The following is a 12914-nucleotide window of genomic DNA, read 5'->3' as shown; positions in this document are numbered from 1 at the left end:
CACTTAGGTAGTGCTAGACAATCCAAATGCAGATTTGTTTGCGTGACTTTAATCTCCAAGCTTTCCCATTATTCAGTGTTCCTCTGCGTTGTAAGCTGTGGTAAACACCTTGTTAAATAGGGTGTGTTTGTGTGTGTAAAAACCAGTTTGTAGGTTATTATAAAATAGTACTATGTAAAACTCGATATATGTAACGTATTATGGTGTTCAAGATACGTAATTTTGAATTTTTCAAATATTATTGAATATCATTTTGAATGTAGTGTAAATTATCTAGAACTATATGGTGTATGTGTGTGGCATGTGTGTTTGTAGTATTATAGAAGAATATTATGTAATAATATATGTAATTGGGTATTATTGGAAAATTTGATACATGTGTTTGCTTATATATTTAAATCCCATTCCCTCATTCAACAATATTAATTTATACTATGTACTAGGCACTGGACTGGAAATCAAACATTTATAGACAAAGGCCTTCCCTTCAAGGAGTTCATATTCCACTCAGAGACATGTAAACAGATAAATCACCATGAAACATAGTAATACACTTGAATCTGTATTTTAAAAGAAAATTATCTGAGAAATGAACACAATGTATGGGCATACAGAAAATGGAACAACTAAATAAGAGCACAAATTTGGACTAGAATTTGAGAACCTACAACTAAAACTACAATTTTTTTTATAAAGCACTTAATTTTATTAATTTTTGGCATTATATTTTTTATTTTAAATGTATTTTTATTGAGGTACAGTCAGTTTACAATATTGTGTCAATTTCTGGTGTACAGCACAATACTTCAGTCACATAGGAACATACATACATTTGTTCTCAAATTCTTCTTCACCATAGGTTACTACAAGATATTGAATATGGTTTTATTATTTTATTAATGTTTAATTATTCTGTCTTTGTAAAAAAATTTTTAAACAAGATGGTTCTTACACTATTTTGATTTATGTTGTTACTGAAAACATCAGCAATCTTCAAATTAACTTCAAAGTGTGTAATTTGACATGTTATGTAAGTAAATACCAAATAAAAGAAAAGATGAGGAAAATCTAAAACTGGAAGTAAATGTAAACAGTGAAATCTCTTAGAGTTTCATACTCTTTATTATGCCCTCTATCACACATATTTCATATACCACTGGCAACCACTCATCAAGGTGAGGTTTTGGGCAGGCAGTTTGATTTAGGCAACAAAGAGTAAAAATCACAGATCTGAGACAGTCATTTTGTGCAAAGATAAAAGATCTGACCAAGGACAAATCTGAAGAGACGGAAACATTAATGACTACTAGTATAGACAAGGAGGGATGTTTGGGACTAACTGCTGATAGGTGCAAAGTTTCTTTGTTGGGTAATAAAAATCTTCTGAAACTGGATAGTGATGATGGTGGCAAAACACAGTGAATATGCTAGAAAACATTGACGTGTACACTTCAAAACAGTGAATTTTACGTTATATGAATTATGTATATCTCAATTTTTAAAATGCTATAAAAATTTTGACCAAGACAAGAATTTCAAATTCTTGTTTGTGGGCCTATTTAACCTGATATATGATGGCATTTGTATCAATTCTTAGCAAAAGAAAAAAATCAGTGGCAATATAGTGATTTTCCCCTAAAACTGAATATATTCAATTTAAAGGAATAATTTAAAAAACAACAACCTTATGTTAAATCCTCAATTTAAAAAATTACTGATTCAAAATCTAGAATGCTGGAACCACTGAAATAACTTCTCATTTTAATCATCGTGGCACATAACAAAGTGAGCAGCTTCTCATTTTGATGATCATGGCACATGGAAAAACTTTGGAAGACAGTAGCTTTTAACGTGTAAGCAGCATTATTGCTTAGTTAAACACATACAAATATGTATTTGATGGACCAGAATATATATACAGACTCAGTTCCTACTAAACAGGGGTTTAGGCAAATCACTTAATTTCTCAAATCTCATTTAAATGAGATTATATATATAATATGCATAGCTTAATTCCTGGCATGTAGTAAGTGATCCATCCATACATGTTACCTATTATTAAATAAGGGATTTACATTTTAAAATATCTCACATCCTCCATACCAACCCTAAAATTCTGTAAATGTGGGTTTTATTTCTTAGATGTTTCTTTAGTATCTTGGTGATACTTTGCGAGGAAGTCAGTCCCCACACAAGTTATGATAACAATAGCAATAATAATAAAAATAAAATAAAATAGCTAACATGTATTTAGTGTTTACTTGGTGACAGGCACTGTGCCAAGCCCTTTCCATGTATTTACTTACTGAATCTCCCTCACAACAGCCCTATTAAGTGAGTACAAAGAAATCCATTTTGTATTTATGGGAACTGAGGTACCAAGAGGTTTCGATATGGCCAAAGTTACAGTATTAAGACATGGTGAAGCTTTAGATCTTAAGAGCTTTCTTAAAGGTTGGAAAACCAACTATCTCAGTTTGTGAAGAGGCAGACAATCAACACAAGAATCCTGGAATCATTTCTTTTTAACACTACTAAACATACACACAATGTAGAAAAATGGCAAAAACATATAAATGTACACAGGCAAGCGGAGAGCAAAGAGGTGGAATGAAGAAGAAAACTGAACCTCAGGATTGACTCAGCTCTCTGTGGAGAAACCGTCCACAACTCTGATGTGGAGCATTTTAGTTAAAACTATGCCTTTACCTACGTATCATATCATATCTGTAATTAGCTGATTACATTTAGCTTCACAGGAAATCAAATTAGGAGCAGATTTTATAGTAGATAATTCCATTTGTCTCAAGCAGATGGAACCTAATTTGGAATCCACATGATATAAGTTAAATCACAAATACCTGGATCCTTAAGTTTGCTATGGAGTGACCATTCAGTAAGTAGGCAGAGTGGATCATACAAGACTGACCTTTCTGCATCTATTTCTATCCAGGAAGAAGCAGTAGGAGACTGTTAAATGGCTGATATCTGAAAGAAGGACTGATTTCAAAGGCACCTTCCTTTTGAATTGAGGAAGGCACAGCTAATTGGCTGTGAAGAACTGAGGAGGCAGACCTACACCTCAAGTCTCTATGACGTCCTTTCAAGGTATGTAAAAAGCTTTGGCTCCACAGTCACTGTACCTGAGTTCAAACTCCAGCTCTGCTACTTACCAGCTGAGGAGTCCTGGAAACTTGCTTTCCTTCTTGGGCCTCAGTTCACCCATCTTTGAAGTGAAAGTAATAAATTACTTTCCCCATGAGATTGTTGTAAGGATTAGATGAGCTATTTCATGTAAAACGCTCAAAAGTTTCTTGGCATATGGTATATAGGCAATAAATAGTAATAGTTTGAAGTGGAAAGGAAAATAATGCTTCTTTCCACTCTCTAGCAATTCATAAAACTCTTCCAGTTTAGAAGAAAAATTTATTCCAACAGCATCCTTGAGTGTCATTATGAAGCACTGAGCTTTTGCTGTGCTGTAGCTATCTTTTTATCTGACTTTTCTAACATCCAAAACACAACCATCTGCTGCAGTTTCTCTCTGTGTCTTCAAAGGACAGGTCGTAGGAGAGATTAAATCCACAAAGCACATCATCAGGACCCTCCTTGTCCCACCAGGTCACAATATTTAGGCAGCTACCAACATCATCATCAAAATTGTACATACATTTGTGATAAAAGCAAATGTAACTCTATTAGGAGAAAATGGAAATTCGAAAGGGTTGGGTGAACCAAACCATTTGCAGCAATAGAAATGAATCAGGGGAAGGGTAGAAAGATAAGATGTTAGGAAGTAGAGATTGGGATTTTTTTTGTAGAATACCTTTTATTTCATATAAAGCCATAGCTCCCTGTTCAAATGTCTATTCATTCTCAACCTTTGGGCATTCACTTTCCCTTGAAACAGATCTTGAAGGTCTTTAAGGAAAGTGGACTACAATTATTCTGGACTCTTGTATCTAGCTCTCAACCCTACTGTGATATATGTTATTTCTTTTTAAATTTATTTATTGTAGTAAGAGCACTTAACATATCTAGCCTCAATTCATTTTTAATGCACAATACTATGTTGTTAACTATAGGCATGATGTTGTACAGAAGATCTCTAGAACTTACTCATTTTGTGTAACTGAAATTTTATAACAGTTGAAAAACAACTCCCCATTTCCCTTTCCTCCAAGTGCCTGGCAACCACCATTCTATTCTCTGTCTTTATGAGTCTGACTGTTTTACATGCCTCATGTAAGTGGAATCATACAGTATTTGTCCTTCCATGACTGGCTTATTTCACTTAGCATAATGTCTTCCAGGTTCATCTATGTGGTCAAATGTGGCAGAATTTCTTTCTTTTTTAAGGCTGAATAATATTCCACTGTATGTCTGTATCACATTTTCTTTCTTTATTCATCTGTCAATAGATATTTGTTTCCATATCTTGGCTATTGTGAGTAATGCTCCAGTTAACATTGGAGTGCAGATATTTTTTCCAGGTCCTGATTTCACTTCTTTTGGGTACATATCCAGAAGTGGGATTGTTAGATCATATAGTAGTTCTATTTGTAATTTTTAAAGAAACCTCCATACTCTTTTCCATAGTGGCTTAACCTTATACATTCCTACCAACAGTATATAAGGATTATAATTTTCTCTACCTCCTTGCCAATACAAGCTACCTTTTTAGAGTTTTTTTTGTTTTTTTTTTAATAATAGTCATCCTGACAGATGTGAGATAATATCTTATCGTGGTTTTGATTTAAATTTCCCTGATGATTCATGATGTTGAGAATCTTTTCACATAACTTTTGGTCATTTGTATATATTCTTTGGAGAAATGTCTATTCAAGTCATTTGCCCATTTTTAAATTGGGTTATTGGTTTTTTGGGGTTTTTTTTGCTATTGAGTTGTAGGAATTCCTTATATGTTTTGGAGAGTAACTTCTTATCAGTTATATATAGTTTGTACATATTTTCTCCCATTCTTTAGGTTGTTTTTATACTCTGTCAGTTGTTTATTTTGCTGTACAGAATTTTTTAGTTTTATGTAGTCCCACTTGTGTATTTTTGTTTTTGTTGCTTGTGCTTTTGATGCCACATCCAAGAAATCATTATCTAGACCCAGTGTCATGAAGCTTTTCGTTCCCTGTGTTTTCTTCTAGGAGTTTTATGGCTTCAGGTCTTACATTTAAATCTTTAATCCATTTTGAATTGATTTTTGTGTGTGATACATGTTTGATGGTTTGGCTTATGGGGAGTGGGTAAAAGTAAAATAAAAGATCAATTTCTATTAAAAATATAAGACTTGAAAACATATAATTTTTGAAGTTAAAGAGATATTTTTCATTCTCTTTTCTCAAAATTATTTTACATTGTTTATGGATTCTGCTCTGAGCTACATGCTGTGCAGATGACACATGCAGACACAGTGTTTCCCCTTTTAGAATTTATATTCTAGTTAGTAGCTTCTTTAGCTTCCATCAGTCCACCAGAGTAAAGCTTCTCAAATTTTTCTGGAGCAAATATTTGGGACTGGCTATGTTTCTAAACTTTAATGTGCATTCAAATCTCTATTGATCTTGTTAAAATGCAGATTCTGACTCAGTGGGTCTGCCTAGGGCCTGAGAGTCTACATTTTTAACAAGTTCCCAGCTGATGTCAGTGTTACTGGTCTGGAGGCTACGTTTTAAGAACCAAGGATTTGGATGAAATATAAGGGAAAATATCTGAGTTTCTGCAAATTGATCCAGGTAACAATACTGCATGTCTAGTCCATAACTTGTGATTCTTTTAACATTGTGGAAAGAAAAGAGTTTCCCTGTACCCTCCTAGGTTCAATAGCTGGGCCTATAAAATAACTTTATGACAGGCAGATTAACAGCAGAAAATGTAAACAAATTAATTGATTTTTGTTATAATGCACACTGAGACATCACAGCAAAAAAAGTGAATACCTCAAAAAGCAGTGAGATTTGAGAACTTAGATACTGTCCTAATATGGGAAGGTGAGGGGTATAGGCAACTTAGGACAAAGTAAATGATTTTCAGGAAAGATGAATGGGCTCTTGGAAGAATAAATGCAAGATATGATAGTTTGTGACGGAGTTTTTCTGGGTTTGGAGATGACATCTAGTCTCTTCCCAGGCGATGTGTCAATTGTGAGGAGGGGGTTTATAACATTTGAATGTTATAAGGATTTGGAGGATATGTCTTTAGGCAGGTAAGGGGAGTTCAGAGAAAGGCTCTCCCTTGAGCTTGTCATTTTTAAAGTGCCTTCAGCTCAAAATAATCAATGTACCAAAGTGACATATTTTGGGGTGGCATGTCCTTCAACAGCCGGGCTACATTCAAATGTTTGCTTCTCACTATTGGAACTTTTCCTCTGAAACATTCTTGCTCCTTAAACATTAGGAGGTTTAGCTCTTCTTAGAGGGATGTATATCTGTAAACAATTCACATTCACATCTTCATTAATATTATGTGTACTCTATACCCAATGATTAGTTCTGGGCTTTGAGAAGAATTACAGTCCCAAATAAAAGATTTCTTCGCTCTTTTATCATGACAAAATGCTTGGACAAATAAAAATGTGAAAAATTGTAATTGTAAAATAACTCTCTAAAATATCTAGATCTCATTGTAGAGCAATTAATAATGAATGGAGAAATGGTTATTTAAAATTCAAAGGCTAACAATAAGTACTTAATCTACCATAAAGTGAAAGCCCAGCCAAGAAGAGCCATCTTGCACCAAAATACATGTTCAGAAATCAGTATTTGCGTGCCCAAGACTTGTTTGAAAGGCAATTATGATCTCACAAGTAAATCATAAGAATTTTTAAAATTTTGTAAATGCCATATTTATGTGACAGACAAGAACCACTCTGAAGGAATCATTATGGTTTGGGAAATGATATGCAATTTCAAAATCATCTGAATCATTTCAATTGCCTGTATTTACATTTATATAATGGGTATTTATAATGGTGATTATTTTAGAATTTACCTTGTTTTCCTGGATCTCACATCGGTTTCTATGGGAACGAGAATGGCTCTGAAGAGGAGCATTTTAAGAACTCTTTTCACATTCACTGACTGCTAACTGAACTGCAAGTTCTGTTTGTCTATTAATGGTTTTTAACTCTTAAATTTTAATACAGAAATAAAATTGGGCATCTAGCTTCATAAATCATTTTAAATAGTAAAAACTATTTTTATGAAACATCTGGCACATTGAAACATTTGAAAACAAAATAACTAGGTTTAAGAGCTAATAATCTGTTCACTTTATTAAATTCATTAATGATTAATCCACATCAGCCATGTGCTTGCTCTTGGAAAGCTGTGTAAAGAAAACTTCATCTGATATATTGTTTTAGTACATTTTCTCTGATACTGATTTGTATGTTTGTGTGTATATTTTTTTCTTACTTTTATGAAAATCCCTTTAAAAAGCAGTGTAAAATGCTCTGCAGTTAAAGTTTCCCTCTGCCAGTGGCTCACCTATCCTATACTATTATTTATCCTGATACTGTGTTGTACCTTTTACCATATTCTCACGCCAGCTAGAACTTATTTTTTTACTGTTTTTTGAAACAAGCTCATAAGTATTCAAATTTCAATTTTTCTTTTCCTTGGAATAGATTTTTTGATCATAAAGAGCTCAGTGTCTAACATATATTACCTTTGAGCGGTTTACTATATTTAAGATTTCCCCACATTTCATGTTTTCCCATAAACTTTATTTTTTTAATTCCTTAGAGAAATGGTATTTCAGTATATTTGTATTTAATTCCCCTCACAAAGTAATTAAAACCCACTAAAAATAAGAGAAGCCTATTTCAGAAAAGAGTGCTAAAACTAAATTTTTGTTATGCCCACACTGTAAACGATGCCAGTTGAAAGCATATGGCATCCCATAACCAGCTTATGTAATAGCTACTCCAGTTATTGCTGACATATAATCTGTGTCTTAAATCCAAAAAGCACAGGTTGATGGCAGAGTGCCAGACAGGGTGAAATAAGCAAGAGTGTTTTTTTATCTTTCCTGGATTGGTGGATTTCAGCCCACTATCAATGTGGACTTGGCTAGGATTGGCAGAGACTAGTGAGAGTTTGCGAAGTAAAGCTACTGGTATGTGTGACCTAGAGACCATCCTATAACTCACTGACCTAGTATAAGCTCCAAGAAATTGTTTTTCTCTTTCTTAAAAGTATTTTTCATTCAGATTTGATTTTAGGAAATAAATTGAGGATTACTACATGTTGAAAAAGTAAAGATAAATAAATAGGAAACAGGTAGCCAAATGTTTTGGGGGACATGGTTAATTGATTGGCTTTTCTATTTTTTAAAAGTTGACTTTGGAGGGTAGCAGAAAACAAGCTGAAAAGTCAAAGCAAATACTATGTTAATCATCAAAAGAGAAATATTTATCTTAAAAAGTATTTGAATCTGAAGATAAGGAATATGATTGTCCATCAGGGCCTCTCAAAGTGGCAGGGGGCAGGTTCCAAGAAAACCAGTGCCCATCTAAGACAAGAGAAATACAAAAAGTGAGTACAAATTTGAAACTCTTAGAGCAGTTGACATTACTACTTTATCAAACCCTATGGTTTTGTATTTAACAAAAATCAATTCATGGCATCTGGGAATTTTAAAAAGTTTCCCTTTACTACAGTTAGTTTGAGATGCATTGATCCAGCATCAACTACTATAAACCAAAAAAAAAAAAAAGTGCCATTTGAACTTCATAGTGTTGAAAATTACTTATCCTGTGTGATTCTGTCTGAAAGCTGGGAAATGAAGTGTTTTTTTTTCTTTTTTAAATCTCTGAAAGGTTTCTTTCTAGCCCTATAAGCATATATTTATTTTCATAAAATTACAGCAGAGGAGGCTAAAGTGGATATTCTCTCCTTTTGCAGATATAAAAACAAAAGTGCAAAGGACTTAAGCGAGATATCTGATATTATGCATATATTGATATACTATCAAAATTTTAAAGTTAAGTGAAGAGCATTGCACAGAACTTATTTAATATTCTGGTGAGTGAAATAAAAACACCCTAGGTTGATTGTGGCAACAAATTGGGTATATTTGCAATTTCACATGGTAGATGGCAGTGCTTTGTCTTTAGGTTTCAGAAGGAAAAGCATGGTGTTATGGTTGTTCAAGGGATGGCTAGTGAAAGTATGTATACCAAAAATCAAGGTGAAGAGTTAAAAGGAATTCAATAAGCGAAAGCAAAATTAAACAAAGAGAATGTAGAAAGATTTAGGGAGGAACTATTCATGAATAGTTTGGCTAAAGAACCTATAAAGCAGAAATGTAAGTCCATACTTCTCTGAAAGGTATAAAATCCCCAAAGAGAAAGGGCTTGCTACCTTGGACTACCAATAGGAGAAATAAAATTAAAATACGAAAGGGAAAGTTTAGACAAATATTGGGAGTTTTTGTTAATTGTTAAGAGTATTAGGTTAGTCGAGTGGGCACCCAAAGGAATCTCTGAGGACATTTAAAACCTCTTTGAACAAAGCTGTGGACATTGTATTATGGAGAGCAAGACTTCAACGGCAGTGGATCAACTGTGAGGTCTTTTCCAGCTCTAATTTCTACTACTCCATAGCTCTGTGAAGAATAGTTGCTAAATTGCTTGATCAACACAGACAAATAAAACTGAACACAAGAATAAACCCCTAGACAAAATAAAGTCAGCCAAAATTGAAACATGCCCCTCCAAAAAGAAAAAAAAAAAAGAACCTAAATCTTGCATCATAACCCAAGGTGGAAAAATTTAGGCTCTGGCAACCTGCCCAGAGGAATAAGTTCCAGAGACAGGACCCTTTAGTGAACAAGCCCAACCAACAGGTTGGGAGAGTTCAACTTCTCAGACAGGTTTGCAAAACCTCCTGACTGATCTTAATACTAGAGCAGGCTCAAAAGGGAAAGAAATCTATTAAAAACCCTGGACTATGAGTGAACTAATTCATTTATTCATTCTTCAAGAATTTATGGAGTGCCTGCTGTAGGCTTGCTGCTACTCTACGATAGGGTATGTTGGTAAACAAAACAGACAAGATCTTTGCCCTTGTGACTTTTACATGCTAGTGTGAGGAACAATAAACAACATAGGATGTTATAAGTTAAAGGGTGGGAAATGCTAAGGAGGGTAAAAAGCAGGGTAAGGAAAATAAGGGGCAGGAGATGGAATTTGGGCAGCTGGCTGTATTTAATGTGCAACCAGGCTAGATCTCATGGAGGAGACACATCTGAGCAAGACTTGAAGGAAGCAAAAGGAGGTAGTGAAACGGATATTAGGGGAGAGCATTCCAGCACAGGAGAACCTAAAGCACAGCAGGAAGGTTGGAGCAAACTTTTTGTGTCTGAGTAACAGGAAGGTAGACAGTGTGGCTGCAGGAGAGTGAGTACAGGGGAAGACTGTAAGAGTGAGGTCTGAGAGGCCTTGTAGATTGTTATTAGGACCTGTCTTTTATTCTGTTTGAGCAAACTATTCACACCACCCTGCTTCAAGAATCCTAGGAACTCAGTGAAAAAATGAATTCATGCCAGGTGTCAGGCCCTCTGGGAAACCACTCCACCCACACATCAGCAGTGTTTCTATGTGTTCCTTCAGTCCATAAGTTTTAATAATGTCAGCATTATGCAGCAGTGTGGGCCCTTAATGTATAAATGTCCCAAAGTTATGTTAAGAATGAGGAATACTCATCAGTATTGGAACTCCAGATACTTGCTTCCATTTATTCTTAGACCTGCAGTAAAAAAATCCAAACAAAATTTTGTTTGTGACTTTTGTGTGATGTTTTTACATGAAATACGCATTCTGTCACAGAAAATAAACCCCTAATATCAGCAATTCTTTTATGGGCTCATGCTCTATGAAACCTGATCTTAACTAGGGGCTTGGTAAATATTTGAGGATGAGGAGCTTAAAAATCAATTTAGAAAACAGAATGGATCTGCTTGTGAGAAATAAAGGCAATATTAAAGGAATTATTAGATGTTTTTGGATATTTGAAAAAAATGGTTAATAAAATTAGAGGTTAAGTTAGAAAAGCACTGTTAATGTTCATTCATTAATTGAAAAAAATGTGTTGAGTGTCTGCTCTGTGCCAGGCAAGTTTTCTAGACCTTGTGCATATCAGAGTGAACAACACAGAAAAATCTGCAATCAGTTACTCTGTTAAGATTCTCCTAAAGCAGTTTATCAGATCATTTTTGTATAAAAATACGTAGTTGAAGACGGGGGTTGGAGGCTTATCTGCAACCCAGCTTCATCTGTCAAGATGGGACATGGTCAGGAAAAGATGCTACTTGACCTGTCCGCAACTGGCTATCCACTCTTTGAAAATTCTCAGGGAGAGACTGCATGCTGGAAGCTCAGGAACTTTAGAGAGGGAAAAGAGCACAGCATTTGAGTAAGAGCTGGGTTGACCAGTATGATAGCCGCCAACCACAAGTGACCATTGAGCAATGTAGCTAGTCCAAATTGAGATGTGCTCTAAGTATAAAATACATTAGATTTTGATGACTCAGTTTGAAAAAGAGAATGTAAACTGTCTAAAAATTTTTATAAAATTGCATATTGAAATGTTATATTTTTATTATATTTGGTTAAATGTATTATTAATATGAATTTATCTTATTTCTTTTTACTTTTTTATGTGACTGTTAGAAAAATTAAACATATATGGCTCAATTCCACCAAGTTAGGGGATCTGTATTTGATTGATAGAATAATAGCTGATTGTTATTGAGTATTCAGCTCAAGTGGCAAGCTCTCTTTCAAGTATGTTACTTGTATTTAAACATTTATACTCACAATAACCTTGTAAGGAACCATTTCTCCAGATGAATAATTTGAGGCACAGAAAAGTCAAGAAACTTGCCGAAGGCTACAAATCTAGTGAGTGGAAAGGCAATGAGATTTTTAAGTTGTAACTAACCCAGTAGCTTTCAAATATGAGTGTTCATCAGAATCACCTGCAGGGCTTATAAAAACATAGACTCCTGAGCCCTACCTTCAAAGGTTCTCATTTGATCTGAGGTGTAACCTAAGAATGGGCAGCTCCAACAAATTTCTAGGTGATGTTGATGCTGGTGATTTGCAGACCACATTTTGACACCAGTGGGTTTAATCAATGCACTATACATGTACCTCCAATCTTAATAAAGACTTTAAAATATAAATATTTCAAACACCTACTTCACATATCATAAAATTTATCATTTTAAAGTGTACAACTCACAGGTTTTTAGTGTAGTCACACTTTTGCCACTATCATCACTATCTAATTCCAGAACATTTTCGTCACTACAAAAAGAAACCCAATACCCATTAGCAGTCACTTTCCCATTTCACCTTCCCCTAGACCCTGGCAACCACTAATCTATTTTCTTTCTCTATGAATTTGCCTTTTTTGGACATTTCATACAAATTGGAGTTAGGTAATATATGGTCTTTGTGTCTGACTTCTTCCCTTAGCATAATTTTTAAAGTTTCATCCATGTTATAGCATGTACCAATACTTCTTTCAGTTTATGGTCAAAATATAAAATTGTATGGGCACATAACATTTTGTTTAACCATTTATCAGTTGATGCCCATTTAGGTTGTTTTAACTTTTTGGTTATTAAAAATTTATGTAGATTTATGTTTTTATTTCTCTTGAGATATAACTAGGAGTGGATCCAGTAGAAGTGGAATTGCTGAGTTGTATGGTAACTCTATATTTAACTTTTTGAGGAACTATCAAACTGTTTCCAAAATGCTGTACATTTTACATTTTCATCAGCAATTTATGAGGGTTCCAGTTGCTCCACAATCTTGTCAACATTTGTCATTGTCTGTCATTTTGATTATAGCCATTTCAGTGGTTTTGAAGTAGTATCTCATTGTGGTT

The 12914-nt window shown here is 34.3% G+C and overlaps 1 protein-coding gene across 2 annotated transcripts in view; it reads left to right on the top strand.

Moving 5' to 3' along the window:
- The window catches only part of DLX6 (distal-less homeobox 6), a 264603-nt gene that overhangs the window by 444 nt on the left and 251245 nt on the right, over positions 1 to 12914 (top strand). For both annotated transcript variants that reach the window (XM_072964947.1, XM_072964946.1), the window contains exon 2: positions 2954 to 3108. The gene's annotated coding sequence lies outside the window, so the exon portion shown is untranslated. The remainder of the gene's footprint in view (positions 1 to 2953; positions 3109 to 12914) is intronic.

The sequence above is a fragment of the Vicugna pacos genome, chromosome 7 (assembly GCF_048564905.1).
Source record: "Vicugna pacos chromosome 7, VicPac4, whole genome shotgun sequence".
NCBI lineage: Eukaryota > Metazoa > Chordata > Mammalia > Artiodactyla > Camelidae > Vicugna > Vicugna pacos.
This window is presented reverse-complemented; position numbering and strand designations above follow the sequence as displayed.